Source organism: Macaca nemestrina, unplaced genomic scaffold, assembly GCF_043159975.1.
Source record: "Macaca nemestrina isolate mMacNem1 unplaced genomic scaffold, mMacNem.hap1 Scaffold_49, whole genome shotgun sequence".
Lineage (NCBI taxonomy): Eukaryota > Metazoa > Chordata > Mammalia > Primates > Cercopithecidae > Macaca > Macaca nemestrina.
Genome location: NW_027257681.1, coordinates 60,068 through 79,494, shown reverse-complemented (window position 1 = coordinate 79,494; position 19,427 = coordinate 60,068). Strand labels below are relative to the sequence as shown.

The following is a 19,427-nucleotide window of genomic DNA, read 5'->3' as shown; positions in this document are numbered from 1 at the left end:
ATGGATATTAGGAACAATATCCCAGACTGGGTGTATGCCTCCTGCTCTACGGGGAGTAATATCATCCTCTCCCTTCTATGATATAAATAACAATATCACAGGGCAGGTGAACACAGCCTGCGATACTGGAATTATTATCATCCTCTCCCCCTCTGGATACTAGGAACCACATCACAGATGAGTTGTACCCTCCCTGCGATATTGGGAGAGATATTATACGCTTCTTCCGTGAATACTAGGATCAATATCACTGGGCGGCTGTCCATTCATTGCTATGTTGGAAGTCATGTCATACTCTACCCCCTAGATATTAGCATCACTGCACAGGGTGAGTGCACACCTACTGCGATATTAAAACTAAAATCATGCTCTCCGTCCCTGGATATTAGGAACAACATCACAGGTAGGTGTACACCCCCTGTGGTATTAGGAGTAATAATATGATTAATTATTAAACATCTTTGGTCGATTTTAATAATTATCAATGGCACAATTAATAGGATACCATTATTAGCTATGGATAATTATTTTAAATATATGATTATGTACTCTTGAAAATAATTAGTAATATTAATGTCATTTAACAATATTATTAGTTCTTAATATTAATAATTATTTTATTACCAACATCACTTAGTATTGATTTCAGTAACATTAATTGCTGATATCATTATTTTATTAATAGTGATATTATGATTAATTGTTATACTAATCATTAACATTTTTTACCAGTATTAATTTATACTATCTTTATTGTGATTATTAATATTGATGATTGCTATCAATTTTTATTGTATTTATTAATATTAATAATTAACAGACTTGTTCCTGATATCCGACGGGGAGAGGATGATATTACTCCCAATATCGAAGAAAGTGTACATCCCTCTGTGATATTATTTCTAATAGTCAGGGGGTAGAGGATGACATTATTGAAACTATCGCAGTGGGTGTCCATCCCTTCGGTCATTTTGTTCCTTATATCCTGAGTGGGAGAGGTTGATATGACTCCCAATATCACAAGAAGTGTACTACCGCCTGTAATATAGTTCCTAACATCTAGGTGGGAAGAGGATGATATTACTGCCCATATCGCACGAGTTGTAAAACCCCTTCGATATTTTGCCTACGATCCTGAGGGGAGAGGATGATATTACTCCCAATATCGAAGAAGATGTATAACCCCCTGTGACGCTATGTTCAATATCCACTTTGGGAGACGATGACATTACATCCAATATCGCAGGGGATGTACATCCACCTTGGGATATTGTTCCTTATATCGAGAGGGGGAGAAGATGTTATTACTCCCAATAACGCAGGGGCTGTGGCTGTACACCCCTCCTGTGTAATTGTTTTTAATATCCTAGGCAAGAGAGGATGACACTACACCCAATATCGCAGGGGGTGTACATTCACCCGGTGATATTGTTCTTAATGTACTCCACCTCTGTCCGCCAGGGATATCGTTTCTAATATCCAGGGGAAGAGAGGATAACATTATGCCCAATATCGCAGGGGAGTGTACACACCCTCTTAGATGTTGTTCCTAGTATCCAAAGATAGAGACGATGATGTTACTGGCCATATCGCAGCGGGTGTACAACCTTCTGTGATACTGTTTTTGACGTTCACTGGGGGAGAGGATAACATTAATCCCAATATCACAGAAGGCGTACAGACCCCTGTGATGTAGTTCCTAATGTAGAGGGGAAAGAGAAGAATATTGCTCTCAATATCGCAGGGGGTGTAACCACCCTGTCCCCTGTATATTGCTCCTAATACGCAGCGGCATGGAGGCTGATAGTACTCCCAATATCCCAGAAGGTGCACACACGCCTGTGATGTAGTTCCTAATATCTAGCGGGAAAGAGGCTGATTTTACTTTCGATATTGCAGTGGGTGTACACCGCCCCCAACCCCAGGGTATCATTCCTAATATCCAGGCGGGAAGAAGATGACATGGCTGACAATATCGAAGGGGGTGGACACCTCTTCAGTGATATGGTTCCTCTTATCCAGGGGGTGAGAGGATGATATTACTCCCAATAAAGTAGGAACCGTACAGCCACCCTGGGATTTTTTCCTTAATAACCACAGGGGATTGGTGACATTACTACCAATATTGCAAGGGGTGTACACCCCTCCTGTGATATTGTTTCTCATATCCAGGAAAGGAGAAGATGGTATTAGTACCAATATTGAAGGGATGGACAGCCCCCATGGGATATTGTTCTAAAGATACATGTGGAAAGAGGATGAGATTCCATCCAATATAACAAGGGGTGTACACCCCACCTGTGATATGAGTCATAAAACCTAGAAGAAGAGAGAATGACATTGCTTCCAAAAACACACGGATTGTACACCCACCGTGATATTGTTCTTGTCATCTAAAGGAAGAGATGATGATACTACTCCCACTACTGGAGAAGGTACACACCCCCCTGTGATATTGTTCCTGTAACTTGTGGGGGAAAGCATGATATTCCTTCCAATATGACAGTGGCTTGGCACCCAGTCTGTGATATTGCTCCTAATTTCCAGTAGGTAAAGTATGATGTTCCTGCCAAGAGAGTAGTGGGTGTACAGCCACCCTGTGATATTTCTCCGAATATTCAGGGAAACACGGGATGAAATTAACCCAAATGTCCCAAAAAGTGTACACCCATTGTGTGATATGGTTCCTAATATCCGGAGCTGCAGAGGATGGTATTCGTTCTCCGATCGCAGGCTGTTTACACACAACATGGGAAATTGCTCCTAATATCCTGAACAAAAGACACTGCTAATAATAGACACACATTGCAGGGGGGAGTAATTGGCTATTACGATCCACATCGCAGGGCGTGAGACACTCCCCGCGATATGGGGAGTAATAACAACCCCCTCTCCCCCCTGGCTATTATGATCCACATCGCAGGGCACTTCAGGACACCAGTTCTGTCCCAACCTTGACTGAGACAGTGGGTGTCATGGGACTACCTCAGGGTGGGTGGCAGTTCAGCTCAAAGGTTTCCCTGCTGCCAAAGACCAACTGTTCCTGCTAGTTTGAATCTGGCCACAGGGTCTCTGTTGGTGAGACAGATGACCATGAGTCAGATACCCTGAAATCTAGCACGACAGAGCTCAACGCCCCATGACAGGCACCATAGCACGCAAACTTTGCAGACATACTAGCGAAGGCCACAGCAGGCGCTGAGTGAGGAACAAGCTGACCAAGATCCTGAGGTTCTGCCACACAGCCCTTAAACCAGGGACTGGAAACTGTTTCCCTAAAGAGCCAGGAGTCAGTATTTTCAGCTTTGCCAACTGATCTTTGCCTCAAGGATGCAACTCTGCCATGGCTGCGCGTGCACGACAGCAGCCTTCTGCAGGTGGCCTGTGAAGAGATGGACATGACTGCACCCCCCATCAAACTTTACTTATGGACATAGAAGCTTCTCAGTGTCATGAAGTGTTAGTTTTTTATTTGTTCAACCTTTTGGAAATGTAAAATCCATTCTTGATTCACGGGCCACAAGAGCAGGCAGGGACAGGCTGTCCCTGGCCGACCTCTGGAATGAACTTAGAGAAGGAAATGACCGGCTGGGCCAGCGCAGCCTCCTCACAGCGGATTCACTGCAGGAGGGTCCTTCTTAGCAACCACTTCTCATCCTTTGTCTTGGCTTCAAGTGCAGTTCAGGTGGAGAAAGAAAGAACAGAACTGGCCTCGGCAACAAGAAGGAAGGAGATGCAGGATCGAGCAGCCATGTGGATCCATCACACTCAACATTCACACCAAGTGAAGCACAGGAAGCACCAGCCCGGGGGGTCGAAGTGGAGGCTCTCTGGGGTGCGGAACCTCTGGGTGGGCAAGATTCTCTACCTAAAACTCATATAGAAGATCTACACAGCAGTAGTTACAGAAAACACACACTAAGAAAAAGGCCAAAATAAAAATAGGACACCAAGTTTGGCCAACCGGGTCTCACAAGCCAGTAGGTAAAAAAGCCCAGGAGGGCCCACCAGAGGAGCTGGGGGTGGGTTCCTGCCTGCAGGGGGCCTGGGACACCCCATTCCCACAGATGAGGACCCAAGTTTTAGGGAGGAAGCTGTCAGAGTCACCCAGTGAGCTGTTCAGAGCTGGAGCCACAGAGCAGGTGAGGAGTCCTGGCCATGTCCCCGTGTGCGCTGAGAAGCTGGGGTGGGGGCACACCCCCAGGGGCAGATGCAAACAGTGGACCTCGGGCCCTCCTCCTGCCCAGAGGATGCTCAGCTCCCAAGGGACTACCAAGACCTGGAACCCAGGGACACACCCCCTGACCATCATGCCCAGGCCTCCTGGATCAGGCAATGTCCAGTACAGGCAGGCAGTCTGGGCTTGGGGCCAGGACAGGGGTGGATGGTCCTGCTAGGCAGGCCTCCTTCTCCCTACCAGCTGGGCTGGTTGCACTGTAGTTTTGGTTCTGGCAACATATTGCTGCCCACTTTGGCCACACCAGTCCCCGGTTCCCTGGCTAGGCCCAGTGCTTTCCAACCTACCTACACAGGCCCCACACACCCAGTGCCCACTAGGCTCTGTCAGCCAGGAGGACCCATTCTCATCCCCTGAAGTTTCCATGGGAGCCTGCTTCCCACAGGGACCCACAGCTCAGGGCCAACCTCCATGTGGGCCTCTTGGTCATGGTGGTAGGGGCGGGGGGGAGTTGACCTCCAGCCCTCCCATCCTGGCCACTGTATTTTGTGGGGATCATTCAGTCCTGGGAGCTTCCTGGGGATGCCAGAAGGAAGAGAACAGGGTGGTCATGGCAGCCTCAGCCCCAGGCTCTGGGCCGGAATTTGATAACGACCAATTGAGAGCAACCACTGAATTCGATCCTCTTACAGTTCCACGAGAAGTTGGTGAAGAACTGCATGTAGACCATTCTATGGTCATCTGGCATTTGAAGCCAATTGGAAAGCTGAAAAATCTTGATAAGTGGGTGCCTCATGAGCTGACCAAATATTTTAAAAATCATCCTTTTGAAGTGTCATCTTCTCTTATTCTATGAAACAGCAATGAACCATTTCTTGATCAGATTGTGACATGCCACAAAAAGTGGATTTCATACAACAGCCAGCTCACTGGTTGGACTGAGAAGAAGTTCCAAACCACTTCCCAAAGTCAAACTTGAACCAAAAAAAGGTCATTGTCACTGTTTGGTGGTCAGCTGCCAGTCTTCTGATCCACTACACTTTTTGAATCCTAGTGAAATCATTACATCTGAGAAGTATGCCACGCCATTCGATGAGATGCACGGAACACTGCAGCACCTGGAGCTGGCACTGGTCAACAGGAAGGGCCCAGTTCTCCACAACGCCTGACCACATGTCATACAACCAGGGATTCAAAAGTTGAATAAACTGGGCTATGAAGTTTTGCCTCATCTGCCATATTCATCTGACCTCTCGCCAACCAACTACCACTTCTTTAAGCATCTTGACAACTTTTTGCAGGGAAAACACTTACACATCCAGCAGGATGCGGAAAATGCTTTCCAAGAGTTCATCGAACCCTGAAAGCATGGAATAAACAAGTTTATTTCTCATTGGCAAAAATGTGTTCAATGTAATGGTTTCTTTCTTTTTTTTTTTTTTTTTTAAGACAGTCTCACTGTCACCTAGGCCAGAGTGCAAAGGTTCAATCTCGGCTCACTGTAACCTCTGCCTCCCGGGTTCAAGAGATTCTCCTGCCTCAGCCTCTTGAGTAGCTGGGATTACAGGCACTTGCCACCACACCCGGCTACTTTTTATATTTTTAGTAGAGATGGTATTTCACCATGTTGGTCAGGCTGGTCTCAAACTCCTGACATCCTGATTCACCTGCCACAGCCTCCCAAAGTGCTGGGATTACAGGCGTAAGCCACTGTGCCCAGTCCATTGTAATGGATTCTATTTTGATTAATAAAGATGTGTTGTAGCCTAGTTATAAAAATTTAAAATTCATGGTCCAAAACCACAGTTACTTTGACACCAACCTAATAATAGAAGAACTAAAAGAGGCCTTTACATTAGAGAGCCCATGGATGATAAAATAATAAAGAATATTACAATCTCCATAAGTCACAAACTTGGTAACTTAGACCAACTGGATGAATTAAAAGACACAATCTCTTAACACTAAAACATAGGAGAAATAGGTAATCTGAATATATTGATATCTATTTTAAAAATGGAATCAATACCTAATAACCTTACAGAAAACCTATATATTCTAAAAATCTGATATTCTGTCATGTTATTCTAACTGGTGGGATTCGGGGATTTCCATTTTGATAAGAACACAGGTGAGTCGCACACACTTACTTTTACTGCTCATTGGTCAGGAAACCTATGTCCTCTATAGGATACTGCAGAGCGATGCGTTTTGGAGAATTTAGGCAAGATAATATGATTTTCAGAGTTAAAGGAAGACAACCTGTTTTATGTACAGTAATTCCTCATAATATCACAGGGGATACCATATTTAAACTTTGGGGTATCCCCAGGTATAATTCTTATTTGAGCCACTTGTGAATTTCAGACACGGAGGCTTCCCAAATTTGGTGGCTTTCAACAGATGTGGAAGTTAATTCACAACCTACTTTGTGGAGGCATAAAATTCAGTGAGCACTCAACCTTTTACTTTAAATATTATTTTTGTAAACTTTTCATTTCCAATTAGGTGAAATTTTAAACCTGTTTCAGTTCTTATCCACCTTTTTTTTTTTTTCCTGAGACAGAGTCTTGCCCTGTCACCCAGGCTGGAGTGCAGTGGCATGGTCTTGACTCACTTAAATCTCCGCCTCCCAGGTTCAAGCAATTCTCCTGCCTCAGCCTCCCAAGTAGCTGGGATTACAGGTGCCCACCACCACGCCCGGCTAATTTTTGTATTTTTAGTAGAGATGTGGCTTCCCCATGTTGGTCAGGATGGTCTTGAACCCCTGACCTTGTGATCTGCCCACCTCGGCCTCCCAGAGTGATCGGATTACAGGTCTGAGCCACTGTGCCTGGCCTCTCCACTCTTTTTAAACGGAGGGGAGTAAGGGTTGCTTTAAGTTAGGAGGGACTCCTGTGTACCCAACCCATTTGTATAAATTTCTTCCTTCAGAGTTCTTCAAATCAGCATCACCATTGTTAAAGGCCTCCCACATGGTAATAATTGTGCTACAGGGTTTTTCGAACATGAAGTTTATGTTTGGCTGAATGAACCTTCTTCCTGTGGCACAAGGGGGGCATAGGTGTTTTCACCAATTGTGAAGCGGGTTCACTGTGCAATGGCTACCAACTTTTCTGAGTACAATGAGACCAAACACATTCATACATAAATTCCATGAAGTGAATTTATTACTTACAAATAGCAAACAAAAGACAACAGAAGTCTAGGATTCAATATGAACCGCTACCACAAGATCAGGAAGGCTACCCAGAGCAGATGGATGGAGTTTTGACTGTAAACGCTTCACTTGCACTACAACTGAGGGACCCCAGAAAGCAGCTCACCTTGGGTTTTCTCCCACGATGTGGTTGCTGGACACAAGCGTTAAAGGCCGTTCTGTTTCGAGCAGGGACTCTAACAGAGCCTGGGCTGTTCTGACTAATGTCACCTGATTATCAGGATATTGCCTTCCCAGCATATCATACAGTTATCTTGAGAATTACCAGTAGGAAAGGGAGGAAAATGGCCCTGCACCCTTAAAACTGAAGGATCAGGATATTTGTTGTGACAGAGGCACAGACAGTAGCGACAGAGTGTTCTTCTGAGCCATCTACTAGTTCTCTTGACCAGAGCATGGCAGCTGATCTCTTTTCTCTTTCCTTTCAATGGAAACTGTTTCAGAATATTTTGAATATTTTGAGTTTCTACATCTACAGAGTTGAGGCACATGATCGCTGGCAGTGTACACTCTCTGCATGGTTACAAGAAAGAGTTCAGGAGCCCATCAACCCACATTGCAGGAGACCACCTAATCCTCCAGAGAGTGCCACTCCATCTTCCTGGGGTTAGCTCCACATTCAGTAAGGCCATTATGTCTAAGGCCATCAAGACTTGCAGTCCGAAGATGAGACTTTTGACATGCTGATAAGCAGCAGTGATAAGGAAAGCCCACACACTGGCTAGGAATTTTTCAATGCAAGCAGCTGAGACGCTTCTTCATATTCTTCGGTAGGGGCTAATATCAAACTCTTTCTTCCCATTTTCTTTACTCATCAGTGCCTGAACCATGAGGCACCATAGATGTACACCTCATCAGGAGGGTGTAGGGGACAGTGGCAAGGGAAACAGTAGCACAAGAAACAAACAAGGCCACTACTTCTGCCTACATAATAACTATTGTCTTGGAGTGTACAATAATTAATAATGTTCAATGGCTGCCCTCAGCATACAGAGATGCTGACCAGAGTAGATGCAGGGACTACAGAGATACAGCCTGATTCTTGCTAATTAGGACTTAAGTGTCGGCTTATGTGCTGCACTTCTGTGCATTCATAAGCCAGGGCCTCCAAACTGCCTGCTAAGCACAGGCCAAATGTCATGCTGGGGTGCAATTAAACATTCATGTCTAGGAGATGAGAGCATTTTAGTGTGGGAGAAGATGACAACACCTGAAGACCACAAAACACTGTGCAGAACAAAGGGAAGGCCCATCGTCAGCTCAGGGTTCTGACTCAGGTGACTGCTGATGTGTTACGGAACCATCAGCCGACAGCAGGTAGGTCAAGTTGAGCAGGTGTCCTGCATGAGGGCTGGTCCATTCCATTTGTGTTGTCAATTGTTTCAATAGCGTCTCATGCACCCCACTGGTGAGGAAGGAATTCGCACCCTACGTTTACGGGCACCGTTAAACACCGTTAAACATAACATCTATTACTAAACAGATAAACCAAACATCAGTTATTAATTACATATAGCAGAAAGGTGTAAGTTCCCACAGGCCCAAACAGGGATTAACTTGGGAGCAGAGAGTGGTATAGCATTAAAAAAGTAAGGATGTTCTTTTTTTTTTTTTTTTTTTTGAGACAGAATCTCGCTCTGTCACCCTTGCTGGAGCACAGTGGTGTGATCTCGGCTCACTGCAAGCTCTGTCTCCCGGGTTCATGTCCTTCTCCTGCCTCGGCCTCGCTAGAAGCTGGGACTACAGGCGCCCACCACCACGCACGGCTAATTTTTTGTATTTTTAGTAGAGATGGGGTTTCACCGTGTTAGCCAGGATGGTCTCGATCTCCTGACCTCGTGATTCACCCGCCTCGGCCTCCCTAAGTGCTGGGATTACTGGCGTGAGCCACCGCGCCAGGCCGAGGATGTTCCTTTGTTCCTACAGGAGTATGTGATTGGTTTGTCTGTTGGCTGGCAGGGAACTGAATCATGAGACACTGACTCGTAAGACTGTAATATTCTAAAATACAATATATAAACTATCATACCTTAATGGTGTAATACGATCTACTACAATACCAAAGACATCGATGAAAAGCCCAATGTTATCATATCTGACAGAGAGACTGAATGCTTCCTCCCTCAGATTGGTTACAACGTATCGTCCTATCACAGTCCTCTCTCCTTCATTCAAAGTGAACGATCCAAATAACAGACAGAAATAATAAAGAATAAAGGGCAACAGATGCAAAGAACTCACGAGATGATACTCTATGGTAAAGTTTATGTACTTAGGAATTAATACCAACTCAGTATTAGCAAAAAATAAACATCTTTACATCAAGAGTAGTTTTTCCTTTAATGAAGAAAGGTGAAATGTGTATAATGGACAAGGGATAATCAAAATTTGCCAAATGAGGCTAGTAAGACTATCCCGACAATTCACAATCATTATTCACTGGTCCATTTATCACAAGGCAATACATACAAATGAAACTTACCTGGCCGGGTGTGGTGGCTCATGCCTGTAATCCCAGCACGTTGGGAGGCCGAGGCAGGCAAATCATGAGGTCGGGAGTTCAAGACCAGCCTAGCCAACATGGCGAAACCCTGTCTCTACTAAAAATACGAAGAATTAGCTGGACGTAGTGGTGGGCGCTTGTAGTCCCAGGTACTCGGGAGGCTGAGGCAGGAGAATCGCTTAAACCCAGGAGGTGGAGGTTGCAGTGAGCCCAGATCGCACCACTGCACTCCAGCCTGGGCAACAGAGTCAGACTCCGTCTCAAAAAAATATAATAATAAAATAAAAAAATTAAACTTACCTGCATATTAGAAAAACATCAAAATTCAACCATGAATCCAGCACATTATCAAATCAATAGACAAGAATTCTACCAACAAACAATTTCATTATCTATGAAACTCAAGTACTACTGCTTAAAGAGCATTTACAGAACTCTCACCTCAAGGTTTCCCTGCAAAACAACGTGAAATGCATTCTCAAGACTCTTTAAGAATGAGCCGCTGATAAAAACAATATACTTGTAACTTGTGTAATATTTCATACATTTTTTTCGAACACTGCACGATAATTAATTTGCATCAGGCTTTCCAAATTAGAAAAGCTTCACTTATAGAACTTCTTTCCCATGGGAGTTTTCACATGACTTTTCAAGTAAATGTGAAAACTGAAAATATTCTTGCAGATTCTAAACTATTAGAGTTTTAATCCTGTGTACCTTCTTGTATTTACAAGGTCCAGGGAGCTACAGTGTGCATTTTCATTTGTCCTTGAGTGGGGATGGGAGAAATGAAACGTTCCCACGTTCTGGATATTCGTAGGGTTTTTCTCAGGAATGAGCTGATGTCTTCAAAAGGAACTAACACAACTGAAGGCCTTACCACAAATTTAAATTCAAAAGGCTTTTCTCCACTCCAAGTCCTCCCAAATCTTCAAAAACAGGAAAATCTGAAGGCTTGACCACATTTCCTACATTCTTAAGGTTTCTCTGCAGTGTGAACCTTTTCATGTTTATGAGGGAATGAGAAAGTGTAAATGTTTTACCACATTTCTTACATTCAAGGGGCTTTATTTATTTATTTATTTATTTATTTATTTAGAGATGGAGTCTCACTCTGTCGCCAGGCTGGAGTGCAGTGGCACAATCTCGGGTCACTGAAACCTCCGCCTCCTGGGTTCAAGTGATTCTCCTGCCTCAGCCTCCTGAGTAGCTGAGATTACAACCATATGCTACCACACCCAGCTAGTTTTTGTATTTTTAGTAGAGACGAGGTTTCATCATATCGGCCAGGATGATCTCGATCTCCTGACCTCGTGATCCGCATGCACAGGGCTTTCCCCCAACCCCCCGTTGGTTTTTATGTCCTTGAAAAAGAACTAAGACAACTGAAATGTGCCACCATGCACAGCTAATTATTTTTATTTATTTGTTTTGAGACGGAGTCTCGCTCTGTTGCCCAGGCTGGAGTGCACTGGTGCTATCTCAGCTCACTGCAAGCTCCGCCTCCCGGATTCACTCCATTCTCCTGTCTCAGCCTCCCGAGTAGCTGGCGTGAGCCACCGTTCCCAGCATTATTTTATTTTTTGTAGAGATGGGGTTTCACCATGAGGCCCAGGTTGTTTCACATTGTTTTAATCCAGGCTGGTTATAAACTCCTGGGCTCAAGCAATACACACTCCTTGGCCTCCCAAAGTGCTGGGATTATAGGCTGAGTCACTATACCCAGCCTCTATATCATGACTTCTTTCATGGCAAGTAAAGTGACTGGAACGAATGTAGACTTTACCGCATCTCTTACATTCATAGGGTTTTTCTCCAGTATGAATTCTTCCGTGGAGGTGAAGGGAACTGAGGCGACTGAAGGCTTGGTCACATTGTTTACATTCATAGGCTTTCTCTCCAGTATGAGTACTTCTATGGTTACAAAGAGAACTCAAACCACTAAAGGCTTTGCCACATTGTTTACATTCATAGGGTCTCTCTCCAGTATGAATGCCTCCATAGTAACCAAGGGAAGTGGAACAGCTGAAGGCTTTATCACATTTGGTACATGGATAGGATCTTTCTCCAGTGTGAGTCCTTTCATGAGTCTTAAAAGAACAAGAAAATCGGAATGTTTTTTCACATTCCTTATATTCATAGGGTTTCTCTCCAGTGTGAGTTCGTTCACGTATTAGACAAAACCGGAAACAGTGAACGCTTTACCACATTGTTTACATTTATAGGGTTTTTCTCCTGTGTGAGTTCTCTGATGTCTTTCAAATGAATTGAGAAAATAAAAAGCTTTTCCACATATCATACATGTATAACTGGATTTCCACTGTCCGTTATCATGTGTCTTCTAACACCTGGAACAGAAACCAAGAATTTGCCACACTGTTCACATTATATTGCTTCTCTCCATATGGTTTGTATCCTGAGTGAGCTAGGATGTGCCTATTAAGGAGGGAATGACGTACAAAGACTTTTCCACAAATACTTCATTCACATTGTTTCAATCCAGGAGAAATGCTCTCATTCAGATCAAGCTTTTGTATTTGGCTGACAACAGTCCATACTGACTACCGTCTTTGCTTTCACACAGTCTCTGTATCATTTGATTTCTGTAAAAAAAAAAAAAAAAAAAAAAAAAGACAAGCACATTATTATTGCTTGGTTTAATAACTTTCTACTTATTAATAGGTCTTTGACTTACACTGCTACCAATACCAAGGAAAATGCTTTTTTTTTTTTTTTTTTTTTGCCATAACTGAATTATTTGAAAGTAAATGGGTTACTACTGAAAACACAGCTACCACCTGCATGGCTATGACCAAATTAGTAACATTCATGTACACAATTTTGTAGTACTATTTTCAAGTAAACTGTTTTCCAAACACTGACTGCTACACTGAAGCACATTACATTTTGGGTGAAATTTTTCTAAAAAGAAATAAATTTCAAGTGACTCTTATTTGTTTTGATTGCTTGTTTTTAAGTTCATGACAAGCTAAGATTCCTTCAGAGGACATTACTTCTTCTTCTCAGTGCAAATTATCTTATCTCTTTCCCAGATTTTTCAAAGTGATCTTCAATATTCTGGCCTTTCCATTTGTTTCCTAAAATGCAGACCCACAAAATTATCACAAATTATTACAAACTATAGAAACATTACTAGATTTAATGTTTATTGTACACAGTGCCATGCCTGATTTCTTCACCAAATCATTCCCTTGCCACATTCCAAATCACAAATAGCACTGATGATAGGGAAATACTTCTGTAATTAAGTGAAATGTGTTGTCATTCTCACCTACAGAAGCCAGGTTCCTGCAGGTTTCCTGCATCACTTCACTGCAGAGAATCTTCTGAGAAGGATCTAGCAAAGCCCATTCCTCCTGGGTACAGTTCGCAGCCACATCCTCAAAAGCCACGGAGTCCTAGAACATTCCACACATGTAGATAGATGGATGGGTGAGACTGACAGCACTGGGAATCTGTACTCAATCCATAAGCTGTTTACATGATTCTAAAATTTCCAAGCATTTATTCTGTGCCTTGATTGTCACAACTCTTACTCTGTTCACACATACTCCCTCCCACACAGCAGTATGAATGCTAGAATTGAACTATTCAAAAAGGCAACAGCAAAGTAGAAACACCCATCTTATTAGAGAATCCAGGGAGTAAGATGTGCTGCTAGGAGTTACCATTTAACTTCACTTTGTACATTTCTAGTATCTGTCATAATAAAGTCCTACCTGATGTGCATAAGGGAGTTAATATGATCAGTCCTCAGACTACTTATTCTTAAAAACGCCTGCTCGCAAAGTTCCATCTTTGTATTAGTAACTTACATTTTGAAAGGGATTCCACCAACCCTAATAAGAATGACTCACTGCATCTAAATGGCTTATGCAATATATTTGCCAAAACTTTTTCTGCTGAAGGTGTATTATTTTGTGTCACTGCAGTGGTTCTTAGGGAACCAGACACCAAGACACTGTCTGAACACTAAGTGTTCAATGAGTTTCCCTGGTAGACAATATTTTACACGTGCTGTCACTTGTTAACTGGGGAGTTGAGCCCATTCCATGTGATTACACCAAGACAGAGTAGGCTCATTAAATTTAATTGAGTAGTAAATAAAACCAATAATTGATATTTGACAATACTAATAGAACAATTTTAAAAATTTCTATTGCACAACGTCAAGGCAGAAAGGAATAAGAGGAAATACGACACATGTTTTTTAAAATGACATTAATGTCATCACTTCCAGTTGCTATTCGTATGAAATCACATAAATTCCCAACTCAGGTTGTTTTTAGGCAAGGAAAACTATTTTTTCATAAGTAGTAAAAATGACAAATGTCTAATGATTTTTAGTCATCTAAAAAAAGACTGATGGCTTGTCTAACATACTTCTAAGATTTTCAAACGAAAATATTCAGGACAGCACAGTATTAGCAGAGAGATGAGCAAGCAGACCAAGGGGAAAAAAAGTGTTAATGACCCAGCATTTATATGGAAAGTTGAGGAATGATAGAGTAGGCACTGTAGAATAGAAAAAGAAATCACATGCACTTTAAAATAAGAGGCAAACCAGGCTGGCATCTACTTGGGAAAATGCATTGCATTCTTCTCTATTCCGTGAGCCATAATCAACTTATTATACATTCGAATATGAAAGATAAAACCAGAACACTTTCAGAAATTACAGGAAGATTTTTTTTTATGAAGGGTTAGGCAGAATTTCTTTTATGTAAGAAAACAGTGATAAAGGAACAGACAAACTCAAACATATTAAAATTTAGGGAATAAAAAGAAAATACAATGGGCAGGGCATGGTGGCTCATGCCTATAATCCCAGCAGCTTGGGAGGCTGAGGAGAGCGATCACCTGAGGTCAGGAGGTGGAGATCAGCCTGGCCAACATATCAAAACCCCGTCTCTTTGTTGTTTGTTTGCTTTTTGAGACGGAGTCTCCCATTGTCGCTTGGGCTGGGGTGCAATGGCAAGATCTTGGCTCACTGCAACCTCCACCTCCCGGGTTCAAGCAATTCTCTTGCCTCAGCCTCCCGAGTAGCTGGGATTACAGGTGCCTGCGACGAGGCTCAGAGAATTTTTTTGTATATTTTGTAGAGACAGGGTTTCACCATGTTGGTCAGGCTGCTCTGGAACTCCTGACCTCATGATCGGCCCACCTTGGCCTCTCAAAGGACTGGGATTACAGACCTGAGCCACTGTGTCAGGCCTAAAAACCCGTGTTTACTGAAACTACAAAAATTAGCTGGGTGTGGTAGTGGGTGCCTATAATCCCAGTTACTCGGAAGGCTGACACAGGAGAATCACTTGAACCCGGGAGGCGGAGGTTGCAGTAAGCAGAGATGGCGCCACTGCACTCCAGCTGGGCTACAGAGCAAGACAGTGTCTCCAAAAAAAAAAAAAAAAAAAAAAAAAAAAAAACCCTCGAATATCCAGATAAGAGGATACAAATGTGTCCACTGTCATAAATTCTTCATCATGTTACAAGAAGGAAACTGACATTTTGGTGAATCTTTGTAAATCATCAATTTATCTATCACACTTTTATTTCACCAGTAACATTGACAAAGCTAAGTCCTACAATTTCATTTGAACTTACCCTTAAAAAGAACAGACCTTTAAAACTTACTACACTCACTCTGGGGAAGAAATAAATATGAATTTTTAGCAAATAAAAGACACCATTTTACCTTGCCTTTTTGGAAATAGTATGTTTATCTTTCAAGCTGTACTGAGAAAATATATCTTACAGTCAATGAAAAACTGAAACACAAAGAAGCGGACAAGCCTTTTCAAGGTAACAAACTCAGGGAGAGGCAGTGCTGACTCCAACACAGGCCTTAGTAAGTGTCACGGCAGGCCATTCCATCCCTCGGGACACCCATCGTGTTCAGTAAAGTGCTCAGTGACCACCTAGGAGGCACTGGCACTGCTCTTTGTCCTCCTGTGTGCCTTCAGTGCATTTTCATGTTCAGGTTCTTGCACATCCTCTCTGGGGTGGGTTTTCCTTGTTCTTTGGGACAGTTTTTCTCTCTTCACAAGTCTGAGACAATCTAGAGAGCAGAAACCATTTCTGCCTTTTCCTCTCAATATCAGCATCCCATTGGCAGACCATCAATGTGTCTCCGAGGAATAAAAACTCCAGCTGGAGGAACAGTTTTAATGACCTAGATTTAATCACATTATGTTGTATTGTCCATTCATTTTAATGTCCTAAAATTTTAATAACCCAAAGGGGTCACCATTTTAGATGAAACTATACCGGGAGATTCCTCTAAGGCCAAGAGCATCCAGCTGCTCCCCTGAGAGACTCTACCCCCTACCTCAGGCTGTCCTTGGCGATGAGATGACCCCGGGGCTGATACTCACTAGACCCTCCAACAGACACCCATAGTGGGTATCCTGGGTCATCCCCAAACAGTTCTAAAATGCCAGGAGTAGGAAAAGACAGGAGGGTGGCTGAGGACACAACATCCTGTCAAGTTTTCACGGGGGGACCTCAACTTAAAGACATTTTGGTAATATGCACACTTAGGAAAGACGAAAAGAAGAGAGGCACAAGATTATTTTTTATAGTAGAGTGTCAGATGATTTATTCTCCGCTTTCCTCTCATGTAAAATGTTTGGAAACAGAAAAATATTTTGGCCAATGTGGCTCACGCCTGTATTCCCAGCGCTTTAGGAGGCCGAAGTGGGTGATCAGTTAAGGTCAGGAGTTCAAAACTAACCTAACCAACATGGCAAAACCCTGTCTCTACGAAAAATACAAAAATTAGTTGGACGTGGTGGTGGGCTCTTATAAGCCCAGCAACTTGGGAGGCTGAGGCAGGAGAATTGCTTGAACCCAGGAGTCAGAGGCTGCAGTGAGCTGAGACTGTGCCATTACACTCCTGCCTAGTGACAGGACGAGACTCCGTCTCAACAACGACAAAACAACAACAACAAAAAAAAATATATATAAATACATTTAAAATTACTACTTGTAGATATTTGAAGTCATGGGACTGACTGTAGGTAGAAACAAGAGAAGGCAAGGAAAGTTTATATTTATATTTATATATAATTATATAAAATTAATATACATAATTATAATATATATCATATGGGCTGTGCACAGTGGCTTACACCTGTAATCCCAGCAATTTGGGAGGCCGAGGTGGGCAGATCACTTGAGGTCAGGAGTTCGAGACTAGCCTGACCAACATGGAGAAATCCCATCTCTACTAAAGATACAAAAATTAGCCAGACGTGGTGGTGCATGTCTTTAATCCCAGCTACTCAGGAGACTGAAGCAGGAAAATCACTTGAACCCGGGAAGTGGAGGTTGCGGTGAGCCCAGATTGCATCATTGCACTCCAGCCTGGGTGACAAGGGTTAAACTCCATCTCAAAATCAATCAATCAATCAATAAAACAAGAAATACATATTTATGTCTAAATATATAATTATAATACATAAATGTGTATATACATACATTTATTATAAATTTATTAATATATGAAATATATTTATTTCTGAGACAGGGTCTGGCTCTGTCACCCAGGCTGGAGTGCAGTGGCACTATCATAGCTCATTGGAGCCTTGAACAGATGGCTCAAGCGATCCTCCCACCTCAGCCTCCTGAGTGGCTAGGATTGCATGCACACAACACCATGCGTAGCTAATTTTAAAATTTTTTGTAGAGACAGAGTCTTCCTTTTTTGCCTAAGCTGGTCTTGAACTCCTGGGCTCAAGTGATCTTCCTGCCTCAGGCTTCCAATGTGTTAGACGTGGGCCACTGCATCTGGTCTAATGCATTTTTTAATTTGGGAGTTTATGTGATTTAAGATTTTGAAGTACTGAATGTGTTGAACAACCAACTTGCAGAATTCCCGAACAATGGACAGTCAGCTGTCATGTCCTGGTTCAAATCGTCCCAGCACACCAAGGCTAGAAACCTTTCAGCCAACTTCCACTTATATCTCCTGGGGCGGGACAATGTCACTTGGCCAATCCCCACTAAGAGGGACTCTAGAAAGGCAAGAAACTATTCTGTTCTCTATAATGGAACGTGACCAGGGAGGAGGCAGTTGGGAGGGCCAGCTGGGCCCTCCAACCAGCAGCGTCCACCATCGACCCACTGCCCTAGAACTACACCGTGCTGGGCATTTGGGGCACTGTTATGAGCAAGAGTTCCCATTTTTCTTCTCATGGGACCTTCATGCTAGTGGCAAGAGACAATTTTTTTTTTTTTTTTTTTTGAGACAGAGTTTTGTTCTTGTCACTCAGGCTGGAGTGCAATGGTGTCATCTCGGCTCACTGCAACCTCTGCCTCCTGGATTCAAGCAATTCTCCTGCCTCAGCCTTCCGAATAGCTGGGATTACAGGATTGCACCACCACGTCTAGCTCATTTTTGTATTTTTAGTAGAGATGGGGTTTCACCATGTTGGCCAGGCTGGTCTGGAACTCCTGAGCCACTGCACCCAGTCAAGAGGGAGATTTTCAATCAATAAGTAGAATTGTGATGAATGCCAGAAAGAAAAATGTGTGTGATCGGGAGGGGACCTAAGTTATTGTCTCATATTTTAACACTTTCACAGGCAATAACTAAATACTTAGAAGCTTAAAACAACACACATCTTTAAGCCAATTTTGGCAAGCTAGGAGTTGAGCACATTTTAGCGGGTCCTGTGCTTGGGATCTCACGCTAAGCAGCTGGGCTGCATCCTCATCTGAGGTTCTACCAGGGCAGAATCCATTTCCAGGTCCGTTGAGGTTTTTGGCAGAATTCATTTCCTCGGACCCGCTTGGCAAGGGCCCAGCTTTTTGCTTCCTTGCCTACGGAGCCCCTCCAAAGGTCTTTTCTCACCACAGCATCTACCTCCTGCAGCGCCTGCAGGTGGAACTTTTCTCTCTAGTGTGCGAAGGTGATGCACCGTGACCGTGACATCCCATTGCTTTTGCCAGGCTCTATGGGTTAGAAGCCAGTCACCGGTTTTGCTCGTACCCAAGGTCAGGAAGACTATACAAGGGCATAGGTTATTGGGGGGGTCAGCCACTTTAGGGTGTGGCTGCCACCACTGAACTTGGTGAGAATTTAAGGGTTGGTAGGAGCTGGCCAGGTACAGGGGTGAGGGTGTGTCAGGCAGGGGTGAGGGCATGGAGGGGGATGCAGAGGCCTGCACCCTGGAATTTCCTTTCACTCCCTGAGGGTTTGTTCTCCTGATCCCTGAGTACATCCCAGAACACGGTGGGGCCCTAGCAGGGGAGAGGTAGAGAAGCCTGTGTTGTTCATCTGGAGACCTTGTTAGGCAAATCAGATTAGGGGCCAGGCTTTCAGTGGTGGGTGCGAGTGTGGGAGTGATGAGTGTGCGGGTGTGTGTGGGAAGAGCGATGGGGATGAGGTCAGCACCAGCCACCAGGAAGACCTTAACTGTGTATCCACCCATCCCAGCAGCCTCCCTGAGTGAGTGCCTTCAGGGTGCAGGTCTTGTTTTACACATGGAAGTGAATCAGAGTGG

The 19,427-nt window shown here is 43.5% G+C and overlaps 1 pseudogene; it reads right to left on the bottom strand.

The window, feature by feature from the left end:
- Nucleotides 1-11,515: 11,515 nt before the first annotated feature.
- Nucleotides 11,516-16,337, bottom strand: LOC105480231 (zinc finger protein 669-like; annotated as a pseudogene).
- Between the last annotated feature and the right edge of the window lie 3,090 nt (nucleotides 16,338-19,427).